General features: G+C 48.5%; 1 pseudogene; it reads left to right on the forward strand.

The window, feature by feature from the left end:
* The first annotated feature begins 6,263 nt into the window (after positions 1 to 6,263).
* LOC105536343 lies at positions 6,264 to 16,899 on the forward strand (annotated as a pseudogene).
* The last annotated feature ends 2,918 nt before the right edge of the window (positions 16,900 to 19,817 follow it).

Here is a 19,817-nt window from a genome sequence, read left to right on the forward strand (position 1 = left end):
CATCAATGATAGACTGGATTAAGAAAATGTGGCACATATACACCATGGAATACTATGCAGCCATAAAAAAGGATGAGTTCATGTCCTTTGTAGCGGCATGGATGAAGCTGGAAACCATCATTCTGAGCAAACTATCACAAGGACAGAAAACCAAATACTGCATGTTCTCTCTCATAGGTGGGAACTGAGCAATGAGAACCCTTGGACACAAGGCGGGGAACATCACACACTGGGGCCTGTCATGGGGTGAGGGGCTGGGAGAGGGATAGCATTAGGAGAAATACCTAATGTAAATGACGAATTAATGGGTACAGTAAACAAACATGGCACATGTATACATATGTAAGAAACCTGCACGTTGTGCACAGGTACCCTAGAACTCAAAGTACAATTTTAAAAAAAGTCAGGTGATCATAGATGTATGGTTTTATTTCTGGACTCACAATTGTGTTCTATTGATCTATATATCTGTCCTTGTGCCCGTATTTCACTGTTTTGATTATTACTACTTTGTAGTAAATTTTTAAATTGGGAAGTGTGAGTCTTTCTACTTCATTCTTTTTCAAAACTATTTTGGCATATGTGGGTCTCTTGCAATTCCATACGAATTTTATAATCAGCTTACCAATTTCTACAAAGAAGAGATTCTTTGGGGATTCTTTGAGGCTGTGATAGGGATTGCATTGGATCTGTAGATTGATGTGAGGAGCATTGTCATCTCAGCAACATCATGTCTTCTGACCCATGAACATGGATGGGATGCTTTTTCAGTTATTTAGATCTTCAATTTTCTTCAACAATGTTCTGTAGTTTTCAGAGCGTAAGTGTTGAACTTCTTTTGTTAAATGCGTTCCTAAGTATTCTATTCCTTTTGATGGTATTGAAAATGGAATTATTTTCTTAATTCCTTTTTCAGATTCTTCATTACAAGTAGAGAAAATACAAATGATTTTTGCATATTGAGCTTGTATCCTGAAATCTTGCTGAACTACTTTTGTTAGAAATAGTACTGTTTTTACTGGGCTTCTTAGGATATTCTATATAAAAGATCATGTGAAGTTTGAAGAGAGGCAGTTTTACTTTTTCTTTTTCCATCTGGCTGATCTCTGTTTATTTTTATTGCCGACTTGTTCTGGTTCGAACCTCTAATACAGTGTCGAATAGCAGTGGTGAGCAGATGCCCTTGCTCCTGATCTAACTTAGGAGGAAAGCAGTTAGCTTTTACAATTAAGGGGGAAGTTAGCTGTGAGGTTTTCATAAATGTATTTTATGAGGTTGAAGAAGCTCCTTTCTATTTGTAGTTTGTTTAGTATTTTAAAATGAAATTGGTGGCAGATTTTTCAGACGCACTTTCTGCATCTATTGAGATGAGGATGTGATTTTTGTTTCTTTATTCTGCTGATACGGTTTATTGCAATCATTAATTTTGAAGGTTAAATCAACTTTCTTCCTAGAATAAATCTCACTTGTCCATGGTGTCTACTTCTGTGTATATATTGCTGGATTCCGTTCACTAGTGTTTTACTAAGGGTCTTTGAAGGAAGCTGATGGCGGGGTGGGGTCTGTGTAGGCCCAGAGAATTTGCCAGGGCAGAGGATATGGGGCTGGGACAATGCAAGGCGCCAGAAGAGGACTCCCACTTTCTCCACCATCCTCAAGTTATGAACACACAGGAGGGATATTCCTGCAGACTCCCCCGAGGAGTGGCGTTTGCATTCCCCGCATTCTGTGCTCCGTCCGTGTCTCCCCGCTCATTGCCCTGCCCTGCCTGGCAGCCACTCCACCTTGCTGGCCCTGGCTTGGTTTCTCTCAAGGAAGGTTTGCTTGCTGACAAAGTGTCCTCCTAGCCGTATTGACACACACCACCTCATGTGCCTCCATGAGATGCACCTCTGTGAATTTTGACCTTCTTCTAGTCCACACCACTGCCTCTGGGCAGCTCCCACAGTCCTGACTCCTTGTAGATGTGGCAGGAAGTCTTCAGATCCCCCTCTGCATTTGATTTTTCCTTTGCGTGTCTGCTCTGAGCCCTGCTGGATCTCTCTCTTGGTCCTCACAGACACTGACGAGCTGGCAAGCACCCTCTCGTCTGCAGCCCCTCACAGTGGAGGTGGGGGAGGCCACGCCCACTGATCAACACTGCTGGGACCAAGTCTGTTGGAGCAACCAGGTTGTCCACATGTCGCTGTGCCACACCACTGATCTGGGGCCTCCAGACTTGGCATCCTGCTGCCTTTTCCTAGACCCTATCTTTGAGATGTCACAAACACTCCACCCAACCTAAGCCCCGCCACACAGGCAGTAAGTCCCACCTCCTCCACGTTCACAGAGACCAATCTTCCCACCTCCCCAGCACAGGCACCCACACCCAGTGTTCTCTCTCTGGCCTTTGCTGCTTCTGTAAGCGGTTCACTGAATGCATGTGAACCACGTGGGACACAGTCTCCCGACATTCCCTCTTTCCCTTCAAGGCTGCACCGTGAGTCCCTGCACTGTTGATCACCCTCATCTTCACGTGAGCCTGAAAGAATTCATTTTCACAGTGGCGAAAACTCACCTCGCGTGTGCATGGACCACGTGGGCAAAAACGTTCTCCAGTCAACAGGCATTTTGGTTGCTGTTTCCTCCATTTTCGGTTTCTTCCTTTTGCTGCTTCGTATGGGTTTTTGGTCTCAGTCTGTCACCCAGGAGTGCAGTGGTGATCACAGCTCACTGCAGCCTCGAACTCCTGGGCTCAAGCGTTTCTCTCGCCTTGGCCTCCCGAGTAGCTGGGACTATAGGTGCCACCACCGCGTCTGGCTAATTTTTAATTTTTGGTAAGGATGGGGCCTTGTTTTGTTGCCCAGACTGGTCTGGAACGCTTGGCTTCAAGTGATCTTCTGCCTCAGCCTCCCAAATGGCAGGGATTACAGGTGTGAGCCGCCGCGCCCACCCGTTGCTCTGTTTGTGTTGCGTTTTTCTGTTTGTGTTAGTGACACCGCTGTCACTAATGCCAGGGCCCTAGGAGTAAAATCGGTGCAGTACAGGAGATATTATGTGCAAGGCTACAGAAGAGGAACTGCTGCTTTCTGCACCAGCCCTAACACTCACGGTCCTCTGGGCTGGGATCAGGAGACACAGCTGCAGGTGGACAGCCCCGCTGCTCTAGCGACTGCTGGGCACACAGGCTTCTGGCCAAGGGCTACTGGAACCTAGCCCAGGGCAAGCGGATGGAGCGTGCTGGCTCAGGGCTGAGATTTGAGTTGCTTCTCAGAGCTCGAGAGGAACCTGAGAACTTTTCAAACTATCATGGGGTGCAGGCTTGGACACTGGGTTTGGGGCCAGAAAGGACTGTAATGAGCAGGACCCACAGACCCAGGGGAGGTGGACAGTTCTGCTGCAGGGCTGAGGGCTGGCCCAGCCTGGTTCACAGGAGACCCTGAAAGCGGAGGCCTGGTCTGTCCCCAGAGAGGGAGCCCCTCTTCCTCCACAGTGCACCTTGGAGGCGTCCAGCCTATTCGAGGACAGTTGCTCTGACCTTGCCCCATGACTGCAGCCCCGGGATCTCCAGGCAGCCCTGGCACCCCCCTAACCCGGGAAGAACATCAAGGTGGGGGCTCCCGCACTGCCAGGGTGCCCTCTGCCTGCCCCTCTCTGCTGCCTCTGGGGCTTGGCTGGGCCCTCACCCTACAGCTGAGTTAGAGGAAATGTCCCAGGTCAGCCCTATCGAACCATTTCCTCTCCAGGAGGCAGACTCCAGCGGGGTGCGACCAGACCTATGGGCAGAGAGAGGGCCCCAGAGGCGAGGTGGGCAGGGGCCCTTGGGACCTGCACCTCTTCCCTGTGTCACACGGTGACATGACTGAGGCCTTGCAGGAAGTGAGTTATGGGATTTGCTTCCAGGTTTCAAGGTCAGGACATGTGGGAAGCCGCAGAGTCTAGAGCAAGTCCAGGGTGCTTGTTCTGGTACCTTCATGCCTCAGCTGCACCCACAGTTCCCTCTGAATGGGAGGGGCCTTCTGGGGTCCTCTGGGGCCCCAGCCTCCTTGCGGGTGGGCTGAGGAGGGACGGGAAACGCTGGTTCATGGCCACAGGCCCAGAAACTCCCAGAACAGATGAGAACAGACCCAGCCGATGGGAGAGGGGAGGGTGCACACAGGCAGGGTCGGGCAGGAGGACTGTCCAGCGTGCCCGGGCAGATTGCACCACCACACCAAGGACGTGCTGGGAAGTCCAATGGCATCAGCCTGCCCAAGGCCAGCTCTGACACGACAGCGGGAGGCGCACGGGGACACACAGCACATCACAGCTGCTGAGGGGCCGAGGCCTTTGAGATTCCTGAGGAAGAATGGGGAGTGGGAAACTGATTAGAGTAAAATGAAAAATAACAAATGGATCTTTGCCCTCCCCTGTGAAAACCCTCCCAGCACCTCACCTGGCTCCCCGCAGCCCCCAGCCCAGGCCTCACGCCCCCTTGCTGCCCACTCCTGGCCAGGCCTGCCCTCCTGTGTGCCGGGCTGGAAACCCCTTCCCCCAACTACACTTCGGCTGCCCCCGGCTTCCCCTTCAGCTTCGTCTCCAGTCACTTCCCCACTCAGCCTTGCGGTGTCCGCCGTGGCCCCTCCTGCAGCTGGAAGGACTTGACTTGGTGTTAAAAACATAATCAGAAGGCAGAGGCCACAGTCTACACGTTCCCCAAGCAGCCACCGATAGGCACCCGCTAAAACTCAAGCCGTCTTCATGTCCTCACACCCTGGCTCCAGACACCAGCAAAATGCACAAGGGGGCCTCTGGACGTCCCTGTGAGCACGACCCAGAGAAAAGGAGCCAACCGGTGGTCCCCCAGTTAGCCTGCAAGCTCTGCAGCCCTGACGAGAATGCTGAGGGGTGACTGCCCGTGACGGGACAGACGCCGCACTTGCTCCTCTCTGGTTTTCGGGCCACACGGTGGCTGCGGCCAGGTGGCATCGCCCACTCGGCTGGAAGTCTCCCACTGTGGTCGGCCCTTTCTGCCTGTGGGATGGTGCAAGTTGAAAGGTTTCCTAACTCGGTCCCACTTCATCGGACACAGGCGAGACGATGGGGTCCACGCAGACACTGTATTGCTTGTGAGAGCTTTGCCTGGGAACTCTGCAGTGCTGTGCGGGGTGGGACGCACACCCTCCCTGGGCCCGTGGAGTCCTGGGGATGCGTGGCGGTGTGAGCAGTGAGAATGAAAGGCCGCTTCCTCTAGGCTGGCCCCAGGCCACAGCTACCACAGGGCAGTCCAGCCTCACTCTGGCCTCGGCTGGTGTGGCTGTGAGGGCTCTGACCTGCCCCAGGGTACCCCAGGGCGCCATTCCCAGGGCGTCAGGAACCCTGTTGTCCTCCCCCATGGCCAGGTGCCACCCCCCTAGACTTGGAGTGAGTGCTTTTCCAAGGGAGGGTGGACAGGCAGTGCCGGGTCCCACTGATCTGTCCTCCCAAGGGAAGGCGGGGGCCCTACCGGACAGCATCAGCGAGGGGGACGGGCAGCTTCAGGCCTGGCAGGGCAAGCGACCAGGCGTGTTCCCCTACCCAACTCAACTCAGTCATCATAGGCCCCTCATGGCTCTATGAATCTGAACTACAGACAACACGTTTTAGGACGGAAAAGGGGGATGTGAGCCGCTGTCACAGGGCCCCTGCCTGGACGAGGACAGACGCAGGCAAGCGCTGCTAGTCTTCCAGCCTGGGTGTGGCTCCTAGCACCTGGCCTCTCGTGGTCTCCTGGGTATTCCCTGCTCCTTAGCTGGACCAGTGAGGTCAGCCCAGACCCGGCCTCGGACATGTTTTCATCTCCTTCTGCGCCACCTTTTGCCCTTGGGGACTCACCGAATTGCCCCGAGAAGACTGAGCCCCTCACTGGGAGGGGCCCGTGTGGGCTCTTGTTCCTGCTCCATGCACCCAGCATAGGGCCTGGAAGAGGAGGTGAAATGCCAGTGGGGCAATTTGGAAGTGCAGCCCTCCGCCCTTCCTTCCTGTGTGGGACCTTGCTCCAAGAAGATGAGTAATCCAAGGCTCTTGGATAAGATAAGGGCCCATTCATCTTGCTCCTCTCCACCCTGGAGGAGGAGGGAGGGGACTCTGTCCCCCGATTTCTGTCTCCATGCACCCCTAATCAGTCCCCACCTACTTCCCAGACCTCTGCCCTCGCTTTCTCAGGCAGGTCCAGTGCCAGTTCTCCCATGACATGATCTGTTTCCAGGGCAGGTTCCAGACAAGATAAAAGGATTTAGGCTGAGCAGGGTGCAGGGAGCATTGGAATGGCACTGAGGGCAAAGGCAGAGGTGTGCATGGCAGTGCCCTGGCTGGCCCCGTGAAGGGCATGGGCACTGGGCACCAGAGCCAGTTGGGTCCCCAGGACAGTGCTGCCCTTTGAAGCCATGCCCCGGCGTCCAGGCAGCAGGTAGCTGAGGCTGCTGCAGATCTGGAGGGAGCAGGGTTATGAGCACCTGCACCTGGAGGTGCACCAGACCTTCCAGGAGCTGGGGCCCATTTTCAGGTAAAGCCCTCCCTGGCCCTCGCTGGGAACACCCAGAGCCCTGCCCCTGCTGCCCAGGACCCCGCCAGGCACACAGCACTGCTGTTCCCAGCAGACCCCGGCACGCTGCATCCTTTGGAGGATGGGGAGGGAGTGCTGCACATGCTGGTCTGCGGTTCTGCCAGTGCAGGGGATGGTGCAGAGCAAACCCCAGCTCGCTGCAGAGAGGGCAGGACTCAGAGGCACTAAAGTTTGGGAGGTTTCAGGGAGCCAGCAGGAGGGCTTCAGCTGTGAAGCCGCTAATCCCGGAGCCAGGAGGGTGGACAGGAGACACTTTGGATTGGGAATGCAGAGTGGGGTCAGTGGGGACATGACCCCATCCAGCAGGGCCTTGTGCTTGGCCCCACAGGTGCCACTTGGGAGGACCACGCATGGTGTGTCTGATGCTGCCGGAGGAAGTGGAGAAGCTGCAGCAGGTGGATAGCCTGCATCCCTGCAGGATGAGCCTGAAGCCCTGGGTGGCCTACAGACAACATCATGGGCACAAATGTGGCGTGTTCTTGCTGTGAGGGGCGAGTCGGGAGCTGAGAGCTGGGAGCAGGGTGGGCAGCCTGGGCATGGAGAGGAAGCAAGAGAGGCAGGACCGGAAAGCACATCCACCCCGGGCATGTGTGGTGGGCTGTGACGGTGAGCACCCAGCCTGGAGGATGGCCATCCCATGGGGTCACGTCTGCCCTGGGGGTTGGGGAAGCAGGGCAGTGGTGGAGAAATGGGCACGGACACCTCTATAGAGGAGAAGATGCAGAGCAATGAGCCCTTCTGTGTAGCGAGAACCCGCTCTGCACCGACCTCGGCGGCTTCTTTCTCTTGCAAGCTGAGGACTCTCCTTCCCACGGGTCAGAAAACTGAGGCCCTGAGAAGGGGACGCCTACTGGCCCAGGTCACAGGCTGTGAGCGCTGAGCCTGGTGTTCACCGGGACTGCAGCCTGCCTCACGGCGCTCGTGGTCCCTGCTGTCCCAGCAAACCCTCTTGATGGGGACAGTCCCGGGCAGGAGGCAGGTGGGGACGCAGGTGGCTGGTGGCTCCATTGTTCTCAGAAGCAAGACACGAGGTGGGGCGGTTGATGGCACTGGGGAGGATGTTTCCTGGCCCGTGGAGAGGGTGGCACCTGGTCAGGTGGACAGGGAGAGGCTGGTGCTTGGAGTCGGTCACCTGCAGGGATGTTGCCATTATGATGGGGGAAGAACTGGACGAGGATGTCACAGTGGCGACAGCCCCCACTCCATGGCAAGAAAGGAATTATCTTGGGAATAGTGGGATTTAGGTAAAAGGGCACCCAAGGGTGGGGGTCTTCACTGAGGCTGGCCTATAGACATCTGAGAGGGAGTCAGGACCCAGGAAGACAGGTCCAGGAGGCTGCGTGCGCATAACGGAAGGAACAGGAGCACACCTGTGTGTGTGCGTGTCTTGCATCTGTGCACATGCTGTGTGTTCCTCTGCACCTGCATTTGCACATGTGTGTGCATGTGTGTGTACCCAAGTGTCTGTGTGTGCACGGGTGTCTCTGTGTGTGCATGTGCGTGTACACGTGTCTGGGTGTGTGCATGTATGAGGGGTGGTGTGTGTGCACGGGTGTCTCTGTGTGTGCATATGCAGGTGCCGGCATGGGTGTAGTGTCTGTGCAGACGTGTACATGTGTCTCTTCACACGTGTGTGTTGAGGTCTTGCACGGGCACACGTGTACATGTGCGTCTTCTGTCTGTCATCACTGTCAACTCGGGACAGCAGCCGGCTGGACATAAACAAAGGAGTTTTGCAGGAATGTGGCTGAGAGAGGAAATTCCTTCCCACCATTCCCTAGGGGCATCCATGGAGCCCCAACACACTCTGGCTGTGGGTGAGGATGGCATGAGGCACAGAGCTCGGTTCCTGCCCTGCAGAAGATGCAGATGCTTCACAGAGACAGGCAGAGACTGCTGCCCCAGAGGCACTGTGCCCAGGGCAGGGAAGGGCAGGGAGGAGAGGGCAGCGAGGGGCTCTCCCCTCAGGGCACAGTGTGGGTGAGGTGGGCAAAGTTTGACAACAGGGGTTACCTCCTTTCTTGGAGAAAAGCCCTCCCCCGCTACTACAGAGGGGGCCTGCATGGGTGAGGTGGTGCCAGCCTTGGGGCACCAGGTCCCAGGAATGACCTCAGTTACCTCCTCAGCACCTGCGGGCAGAAACTACCGTCTCATCCCTGCTTGGACCTGAGTGGCCTTTGCCCAGCACCTGGAGGCTGCTCTGAGAAAAGGCTGCAGCTCGAACACAAACAGGCAGCTTCCGCCAGGGCCCCCAGTCAGCTCCCTGCAGGCTGATTCCCCTTGGGGACAAGGAGGATGGGATACGGGTCAGGGCCTCTGTCTTGCGGGGGCGGCCTCACAAGCTCTGCCCTGGCCTCTGTAGGAACGGGCCTGAATGGCGCTTCAATCAATTGCGGCTGAACCCAGATGTGCTGTCGCCCAAGGCTGTGCAGAGGTTCCTCCCGATGGTGGATGCGGTGGCCAGGGACTTCTCCCAGGCCCTGAGGAAGAAGGTGCTGCAGAACGCCCGGGACAGCGTGACCCTGGACGTCCAGCCCAGCATCTTCCACTACACCATAGAAGGTGTGGGCCAGGTGGGAAGGTCCAGCCTCAGAGACCCTGGAGTGGCCAGGGACGGGGACGGGGGGCTGGAGGGAGTGGGGGGAGGCAGCCCGGAGGCCCGGGGCTTCCTTGTGCTCAGCAGTTCATCCTCCCCGCAGCCAGCAACTTAGCTCTTTTTGGAGAGCGGCTGGGCCTGGTTGGTCACAGCCCCAGCTCTGCCAGCCTGAGCTTCCTCCATGCCCTGGAGGTCATGTTCAAATCCACCGTCCAGCTCATGTTCATGCCCAGGAGCCTGTCTCGCTGGACCAGCCCCAAGGTGTGGAAGGAGCACTTTGAGGCCTGGGACTGCATCTTCCAGTACGGTGAGGCCAGGGACCCAGGCAGTGCTATGGGGAAGGGACGCCATGGGGGCCCACTTTCTCCCTCTCCACCACCCACGTCCAACACTCTGGGTTCATCTCGCCCTGCCACCTTTCCATCAGTGTAACTCTGTACTTCAACAGTGCTTCCTTTGGCATATGTCTTCAAGGCATATGCTTCCTTTGGCCAAACATGTTTATTCATTTACCAGTCTTAGAATGTGCAGAAAGTCATTTAAGAGTTGTGCACATTTTTCCAAAAAGAAATCCACTCATTAGAGTCCAATATTTGATTAGAGTGTTTTCATATTTAGAATGAGGAGGTTCAGCCTGAATGTTCAGCCGAAACGATGTTCAGTGATTAGTTGAGTTACTTCCCTTGCCCAACAGTAGTGTAGTTATGCTAACCATTTGAAATATGGGTTCATTCTTTTTCTGGTTTTATCCAATCTTCGACTGCTCCCCATTTTCACCTACTCCAGCCCCTGGTAACTTTTACCATTCTACCACTTCTATGAATTTAACTATTCTGCATAACACATGTAAGTGCAATCACAGTATTTGCCTTCCTGCTTGATTGCTCTGGCTAGGACTTTCAGTACTATGTTGAATAGAAGTGATGAAATGACTGTCCTTGTCTTGTTCCAGGTGTTAGAGAAAAGGCTTCAATTTTTTTCCATTCACTGTACTATTAGCTGTGGATTTGTCATATATGGTCTTTATTGTTTTGATGTATGTTCTTTCTATACCCAATCTGTTGACAGTTTTTGCCTTGAAGGAATGTTAAATTTTATTGACTGCTTTTTAAGCATCTGTTGAAATGATCATATAGCTTTTTTCTTGATTCCATTGATGTGGTGTAATATGTTAACTGATTGGCATCTGTTGAGCCATCCTTGCATCCCTGGGATGAGTTTCACTTAATCAAGCTGGATGATTTTTTTAATGTGTCATTCAATTCAGTTTGCTAGTATTTTTTTGAGAATTTTTGCATCTATGTTCATCAGTGATATTGGCCTGTAATTCAGTGATATTGGCCTCTAATTTTCTTCTTTGATTGTGTCCTACTTTATGTTGATGTCACAGATCACACCTTTATGTATTGTGTACCCATTAACATGTATCTATAATTATTGTTATGCTCTGTCTTTTAACTCCTACAAAAGATTTAAAAGTGGAGTTCATATTAAAATTACAGTAATGCAGGTTTTTATATTTGTTCACATATTTAACTTTCTTTATTCAAATATGGAGATTCTTCAGACATTAGTTCTTCAAATAAACTCTCTGTCCTTTTCTCTTTTCTCTCTTCAAATATCCATAGATGCTTCATGGCGTCCCATAAATCCCTTGGCTCTGTTCACTTTTCTTAATTATTTCTTCTTTTTCTCCTTTTACTTAATAATTTCAAGTGACCTCTCTTCAAGTTCACTGCTTCTTTCTTTTGCCTGTTCAAGTCTGCTGTTAAACCCTGCTAGTGGAGTTTTAAATTAAGTTATTGTATTTTCTAGCTCCAGAATTTGTTTGGTTCTTTCTAAAAATAATTTCTATCTCTTTGTTGATATTCTTACTGTGTTCGTAAGTTGTTTTCCTCATTTCATTAGTCATCTATGTTCTCTTTTTACTCATTGAGCATATTTAAGATAGTTTAAAATTCAAGTAAGTCAGAGACCTGACTTATTTTGGGTCAGCTTCTAGAAGATTAATTTTTTCCTTTGGATGGATACTGTTTTCCTATTCCTTTGTAAGCCTTGTAATATTTTGTTGGGATTTGGGCATTTGAAAAAACTGCCACCCCTCCTAGTCTTTGTGGACTGGCTTCATGCAGGCAGAATATCTTCCCTAATCAGCTGGGCTTAAAGCCTCAGGTTCTCTGAAATATTTTACAGGGATGTGTTTTTCTTGGACCTATATGTGTGTTTTTATTCCAGTTCCTCATTTATACAGCTGCTTTTATATACCTATATTAGTCAAGGCTCTCTAGAGGGACAGAACTAATAAGATAGATGTATATATGAAGGGGCATTTATTAGGGAGAGCTGACTCTCCCGATCACGAGGTGAAGTCCCATAATAGGCCGTCTGCAAGTTGAGAAGCAAGGAAGCCAGTCTGAGTCCCAAACCTCAAAAGTAGAGAAGCAGACAGTGCACTTCAGTCTGTGGTCGAAGGCCCAAGAGTCCCTGGCAAATCACTGATGTGAGTCCAAGAGTCCAAAATCTGAAAAACTTGGAGTCTGACGTTCAAGGACAGGAAGCATCCAGCACAGGAGAAGGATGAAGACCAGAAGACTCAGCAAGTCCACTTCTCCCACCTCCTTCTGCCTGCTTTATTCTAGCCATGCCAGCTGTCAATTAGATGATGCCAACCCACACTGAGGGTGGGTCTGCCTCTCCCTGTCCACTGACGCAAATGTTCATCTCCTTCAGCAGTACACTCACAGACACACCTAGGAACAATGCTTTACCTCCTTCAATCCAATCAAGTTGACACTCAATATTAACCATCACAATACTCCATATATACATTGCTTTTTCTCGGAAGCCTTGGATTTCTATTGTACTTTTCTGCTTTTAATTTCTTGCCCCAGTCACCTAAAGATCTGCAGACTTCCTGCATCTTTAAAGTATGGTGGTGCCCATCACTGCTTTCGGTGGCCTCCAACCTGGTATCCAATCTATGCCTGCATTCTCATCAGCACTCTGAGTCAGGCCAGGCAGAAACAAGTCCCTTGGACAATCTCCAAACAAGCCAGAGCATTACAATACATTTCCACCCTTTTCCTTTAATCCCAAGGGAGGAACTGGGAATTGGGTAGTTTTCTTCCAACTATGCCACACTGTGCTGCGAGATGGTGGGCCAAGGTGAGAAAAATGTCATGAAATCTTCTACTTGTTTGAGTGGATTTTTTTTTTTTTGATGGAGTCTCACTCTGTCACCCAGTCTGGAGTGCAGTGGTGCAATCTCAGCTCATTGCAAGCTCCACCTCCTGGGTTCACGCCATTCTCCTGCCTCCCGAGTAGCTGGGATTACAGGTGCCCGCCACCACCCCCGGCTAATTTTGTTTTTGTATTTTTAGTAGAGACGGGGTTTCACCGTGTTAGCCAGGATGGTCTCCATCTCCTGACCTCGTGATCCACCCGCCTTGGCCTCCCGAAGTGTTGGGATTAGAGGCGTGAGCCACTGCGCCCGGCTGAGTGACTTTTTCTTAATTGGGCATTCACTTGGTTGCTTGCAACTTCTTGTTTCCAGAGTTCTCAGAAATCTGTTTTAGTCCATATAATGTTTATTTAGCATTTCAGTGGAGAAGCAAGGACTTGGAGCTTCCTGCTCCTCCATCTTGCTGACAACGCCTCCTTTTTGTTTTATTTTCCAGTTGTGTAAGTGAAATGGTTATAGAAGTAGGAACTATACAAAACGATGTATATTCAGGGAAGTGTCAGAAGTGGCATCACACCATTCGCTCTCTCCTTCCCATCCCATACCCACACCCCGTATGTAAACAATCTCAATAGTTCTGGTTTAGCCTTCCTCTTTTTCTTTACTTTCTTTTTCTTTCTTCTTTCTTACACAAAAGGCAAAAATTGTCTACACAATTTTTAATAGATCCTGGAATTTGCTCTGATGATAATCACAGGAGTTTTCTTCCTTCTTTTTATAACTACACAGTTGTCCTTTGTGTGGATGTACCATATTTTATTCAACCACTACTGTGTATGTGAACATTCAGCTTGTTTCCAATGTTTTGCAATTACAAACAGTGCTTCACTGAGTAGTCTCGTGTATTTATATTTCCATATATATTTTGAAATAATTTTAGAGTTATCCAGGAGTGTCAGAAGAGTGCAGAGTTCCTTTATCCACTTCACTTATCTTCCTTTGAGTTAGCATCTTACATAATCACAACACATTTCTCAAAACTAAGTAACTACTTTATTACAGCGATATTAACTAAAGCACAGAATGTGTTTGTATTTTACCAGCTTTCCATTAACGTCCTTTCTCGTGTTTGTTTCGAGGAACAATTCATGACACCACGTTGCATCTGGTGAATATGTCTCCTTAGTGCCCTTTGACCCATAACTATTTCTCAGTCTTCCCTTGTTTTCCATGACCTTGATACTTTGAATTCTGGTCAGCTGTTTTGCAGCATGCCAATCAATTTGGATTATCTGATGTTTTCTCATGATTAGCCTGAAGTTACATATCTTAGGGAAGAATACCATAGAGGTGAAGACCTAAGGGCACGTGTGTGTGTGTGTGTGTGTGTGTGAATTCTCTGTTCATGAATTTTTACCTTTTTATCAGGTTTTAAAGTTTTCTCTCAATTTCTAAGCGTTTAAAATTTTATTTTATTTTAGATTTGGGAGTTGTATTGGTCCATTTTTACATTGCTATAAAGAATACCACTGGAGACTGGGTAATTTGTAAACAAAAGAGATTTAATTGATTCACAGTTCTGCATGGCTGGGGAGACCTTGGGAAACTTACAATCATGGTGGAAGACAAAGGGGAAGCAAGGCATGTCTTACATGGTGGCAGCAGGGAGAGAGAGCTGGGAAAACTGTCATTTATAAAACCATCAGATGAGTTGGGTTGTGCGAATGGTGAAGGAGGAAACTTCAGGAAGAGTGCATAGACTGAGGAGAGAAGAGGGCCAGCCACCTCTGTAGAGGCAGGGAGAGGAGCCAAGCTGGAGCCTGAGCAGCATTGCTGGGCATGGAGAAGGTCTGGAATCGTGTCAAGGAAGTAAGCAAAGGGTCTCTTTCTATTCAAGGAAGTCCACTCCCAGGACCCTGGGCAGCAGTGGGTGCTGGATTGGGCCACCTGGCAGTGTCACATCAACTGGCAGCTGGAGACCCTGGACTGCTTTCGGTGGCCTCCAACCTGGTATCCAATCTATGCCTGCATTCTCATCAGCACTCTGAGTCAGGCCAGGCAGAAACAAGTCCCTTGGACAATCTCCAAACAAGCCAGAGCATTACAATACATTTCCACCCTTTTCCTTTAATCCCAAGGGAGGAACTGGGAATTGGGTAGTTTTCTTCCAACTATGCCACACTGTGCTGCGAGATGGTGGGCCAAGGTGAGAAAAATGTCATGAAATCTTCTACTTGTTTGAGTGGATTTTTTTTTTTTGATGGAGTCTCACTCTGTCACCCAGTCTGGAGTGCAGTGGTGCAATCTCAGCTCATTGCAAGCTCCACCTCCTGGGTTCACGCCATTCTCCTGCCTCCCGAGTAGCTGGGATTACAGGTGCCCGCCACCACCCCCGGCTAATTTTGTTTTTGTATTTTTAGTAGAGACGGGGTTTCACCGTGTTAGCCAGGATGGTCTCCATCTCCTGACCTCGTGATCCACCCGCCTTGGCCTCCCGAAGTGTTGGGATTAGAGGCGTGAGCCACTGCGCCCGGCTGAGTGACTTTTTCTTAATTGGGCATTCACTTGGTTGCTTGCAACTTCTTGTTTCCAGAGTTCTCAGAAATCTGTTTTAGTCCATATAATGTTTATTTAGCATTTCAGTGGAGAAGCAAGGACTTGGAGCTTCCTGCTCCTCCATCTTGCTGACAACGCCTCCTTTTTGTTTTATTTTCCAGTTGTGTAAGTGAAATGGTTATAGAAGTAGGAACTATACAAAACGATGTATATTCAGGGAAGTGTCAGAAGTGGCATCACACCATTCGCTCTCTCCTTCCCATCCCATACCCACACCCCGTATGTAAACAATCTCAATAGTTCTGGTTTAGCCTTCCTCTTTTTCTTTACTTTCTTTTTCTTTCTTCTTTCTTACACAAAAGGCAAAAATTGTCTACACAATTTTTAATAGATCCTGGAATTTGCTCTGATGATAATCACAGGAGTTTTCTTCCTTCTTTTTATAACTACACAGTTGTCCTTTGTGTGGATGTACCATATTTTATTCAACCACTACTGTGTATGTGAACATTCAGCTTGTTTCCAATGTTTTGCAATTACAAACAGTGCTTCACTGAGTAGTCTCGTGTATTTATATTTCCATATATATTTTGAAATAATTTTAGAGTTATCCAGGAGTGTCAGAAGAGTGCAGAGTTCCTTTATCCACTTCACTTATCTTCCTTTGAGTTAGCATCTTACATAATCACAACACATTTCTCAAAACTAAGTAACTACTTTATTACAGCGATATTAACTAAAGCACAGAATGTGTTTGTATTTTACCAGCTTTCCATTAACGTCCTTTCTCGTGTTTGTTTCGAGGAACAATTCATGACACCACGTTGCATCTGGTGAATATGTCTCCTTAGTGCCCTTTGACCCATAACTATTTCTCAGTCTTCCCTTGTTTTCCATGACCTTGATACTTTGAATTCTGGTCAGCTGTTTTGCAGCATGCCAATCAATTTGGATTATCTGATGTTTTCTCATGATTAGCCTGAAGTTACATATCTTAGGGAAGAATACCATAGAGGTGAAGACCTAAGGGCACGTGTGTGTGTGTGTGTGTGTGTGTGAATTCTCTGTTCATGAATTTTTACCTTTTTATCAGGTTTTAAAGTTTTCTCTCAATTTCTAAGCGTTTAAAATTTTATTTTATTTTAGATTTGGGAGTTGTATTGGTCCATTTTTACATTGCTATAAAGAATACCACTGGAGACTGGGTAATTTGTAAACAAAAGAGATTTAATTGATTCACAGTTCTGCATGGCTGGGGAGACCTTGGGAAACTTACAATCATGGTGGAAGACAAAGGGGAAGCAAGGCATGTCTTACATGGTGGCAGCAGGGAGAGAGAGCTGGGAAAACTGTCATTTATAAAACCATCAGATGAGTTGGGTTGTGCGAATGGTGAAGGAGGAAACTTCAGGAAGAGTGCATAGACTGAGCAGAGAAGAGGGCCAGCCACCTCTGTAGAGGCAGGGAGAGGAGCCAAGCTGGAGCCTAAGCAGCATTGCTGGGCATGGAGAAGGTCTGGAATCGTGTCAAGGAAGTAAGCAAAGGGTCTCTTTCTATTCAAGGAAGTCCACTCCCAGGACCCTGGGCAGCAGTGGGTGCTGGATTGGGCCACCTGGCAGTGTCACATCAACTGGCAGCTGGAGACCCTGGAGAATGACAACCCAGGATGACCCGCATGTGGGACTCCCTCAGCTCGGCAAGAGACTGCCTCGGTTCGATGATGCAGATACCAGACGGTAAAAGAAGAAAACCTGAAGTGATCATTTTCAACTTTGCTTCCAAAAAACCTTACAGGCCCTGCTGGAGGAGCAGAACTTGAGTGTGGCCGAGGGCCCCAACTACCTGACAGCCTGTGCAGGGTCCCCGTCGCGGCTGCAGTGCTCCTTCTGCGCTGTCTGGCGTCTTCCCCTCTCCTACACCTGTGTCAGCTGTGGTGCCTGGTATTGCACCGTGTGTTGTCTGGGGACCCACCAGGAGACCAGATGTCTGAAGTGGACCATGTGAGCCTGGGCATTCCTGGAGAGGAAGAGCCTTGTGCATTGCCAGGCCTCCAAAAAGCCCGCGTTTCATCACCCAGTGGAGCGGGGCTCTCCCTGGACTAAGGGAGCAGCTGCTCACTCACCCAACAAAACTGTGTCTTACTTGCCAGGAAAGACCAGCCTCACTCTAGGAACTGTCTGGCAGGCGGGTTGGGCCCACCCAGTGCTATTAGGATAAAAAGCCTCGTGCCAGGAAAAAGAAATTTAAAAAAAAAATCAGCTCTCATGAGAATTCACTCACTATCAAGAGAACAGCATGGGGAATGCTGCCCCCACGATCCAGTCACCTCCCACCAGGACCCTCCCTCAGCACTTGGGGATTACAATTCGGATTACGATTCAAGATGAGATTTGGGTGGGGGCACAGAGCAAACCACATCGGGGTCATGTGTGCATGTTTGGTACATGGGTATATTATGTAATTGTGGGGGTTAGGCTTCTAGTCTACCCGTCACCCAGCTATTGGACATTGTACCTACAGGTTATTTTTAAACACTCAGCCCCCTGCCCTCCTCCCTTTTGAAACTCCTATTGTCTATTATTTATCTTTATATTCGTGTGCATCCATTGTTTAGCCCCCACGTGAGAACATGCAGTATTTGATTTTCTATCTCTCAGTTACTTCACTTAGCATAGTGGTGTCTACCTCCATCCATGTTGCTACAAATAACATGATTTCATTCTTTTTATGGCTTTGTAGTATTTCCTGGTGCAAATATATCACATTTTCTTTAATCAACTGTTGATGGACACTTAGGTTGGTCCCATGACTGCTGTTGTAAATAGTGCTACCATAAACATATGAGTGCAGGTGTCTTTTTTATATAATAATTTCTTTTCCTTTGGTTAGATACCCAGTAGCGGGATTGCTGGCTCAAGTGGTAGTTCTATTCTTATTTCCTTGAGACATCTCCATACTGTTTTTCCATAAGGATTGAACTAATTTACATTCCCTCCAACAGCGTATAAATACTCGCTTTTCTCCACGTCCATGCCAATATCTGTTGTTTTCTGATATTTTCATAATAGGCATTCTGACTGGTATGAGACAGTATCTCATTGTGGTTTTAATTTGCATTTCTCCGATGATGAGGAATTTTCAGCATTTTTTTTCATGTGTTCATTGGCCATTCGTATTTCTTCTTTTGAGAAATGTCTGTCCACGTCCTGTGCCCAGTGTTCAATGGTGTTGTTTGGTTTTTTTCTTGTTGGGTTGTTTGAGTTTCTTGTAAATATTACTCCTTTGTCAGAGGCATAATTTACAAATATTTTCTCTCATTTTGTAGGTTGTCTGTTTACTCTGTCGATTGTTTCTTTTGCTGTGCAGAAGCTTTTTAAAGGAAGTCTCATTTGTCTTGTTTTGTTTTTGTTGCATTTGCTTTTGGGGTCTCCATCATAAATTATTTGCGTAGGCACATCCAGAAGGGTTTTTCTAGGGTTTTTTCTAAGGTCTTTGTAGTTTCAGGTATTACATTTAGTCTTTAATTCATCTTAATTTAATTTCTTTATAATGTATGGTGAGAGAGCCAGGCGCGGTGGCTCACGCTTGTAATCCCAGCACTTTGGGAGGCCGAGGTGGGCAGATCGCCTGAGGTCGGGAGCTCCAGACCAGCCTGGACAACATGGCAAAACCCCGTCTCTACTAAAAATACAAAAAATTAGCCGGGCGTGGTGGCGGGCTTCTGTAATCCCAGCTACTTGGGAGGCTGAGGCAAGAGAGTTGCTTGAATCCAGGAGACAGAGATTGCAGTGAGCCGAGATCATGCCATCGCACTCCAGCCCGGGCAACAAGAGTAAAACTCCGTCTCAATACACATGGTGAGAGTTGGGGTCCAGTATTATTCTTCTGTATGTGGCTATCCAATTTTCCCAGTACCATTTATTGAATAGAGTGTCTTTTCCCCATTGTTTATTTTTGTCAATTTTGTCAAAGATTAGTTGGTTGTAGGTATGTGGCTTTATTTCTAGGTTTTCTCTTCTTTTTAATAGATCTACGTGTTGATTTTTGTACTAGTTCCATGCTGTTTGGTCACTATAGTCTTGTAGCACAATTTAAAGTCAGGCAATGTGATGCCTCCAGATTTTTCCTTTTGCTTAGGATTGCTGTGGCTGTTTGGGCTTTTTGTTGTTGTTGCATATGAACTATGGAAATTTTTTTTCTAATTTTTTAAAAATGGCATTGGTAATTTGATAAGAACTGTGTTGAATCTACAGATTGCTTTGGGCAATATGGTCATTTTAACAATGTTGGTTCTTCCAATGCATGAGCATGAAATGTTTTACCGTTTGTTTGTGTCATCTGTGATTTCTTTCATTAGTGTTCTGTAGTTCTCCTTGTAGAAATCTTTCACCTCCTTGCTTAAATGTATTGCTAGGTTGTGTGTGTGAGTGTGTGTGTGTGTGTGTGTGTGTGGTCTATTGTAAATGGGAATGAGTTCTTGAATTGATTCCTGGCTTAAATGTTACTGGTGTATAAAAATGCTTGAATTGATTCCTGGCTTAAATGTTACTGGTGTATAAAAATGCTTGAATTGATTGCTGGCTTAAATGTTACTGGTGTATAATAATGCTACTGATATTTGTATGTTGATTTTGTATCTTGAAACTTTACAGAAGTTGTTTATCAAGTCTGGGAGTCTTTTGGAGGAGTCTTTAGGGCTTTCTAGGTACACGACTATGTAATTGGTGAACAGAGATAATTTGACTTCCTCTTTTCTTTTTTCTTTCTTTCTCTTGCCTGATTGCTCCGGCTAGGACTTTCAGTATTATGTTGAATAGGAGTGGTGGAACAAGGAATGGACATCCTTGTTCCAATTCTTAGGGGAAATGCTGTCAACCTTTCCCCATTCCCCATGATGTTTAGTGGCTGTGGGTTCATCATAT

This window comes from Mandrillus leucophaeus, unplaced genomic scaffold (assembly GCF_000951045.1).
Source record: "Mandrillus leucophaeus isolate KB7577 unplaced genomic scaffold, Mleu.le_1.0 Scaffold158, whole genome shotgun sequence".
Taxonomy (NCBI): domain Eukaryota; kingdom Metazoa; phylum Chordata; class Mammalia; order Primates; family Cercopithecidae; genus Mandrillus; species Mandrillus leucophaeus.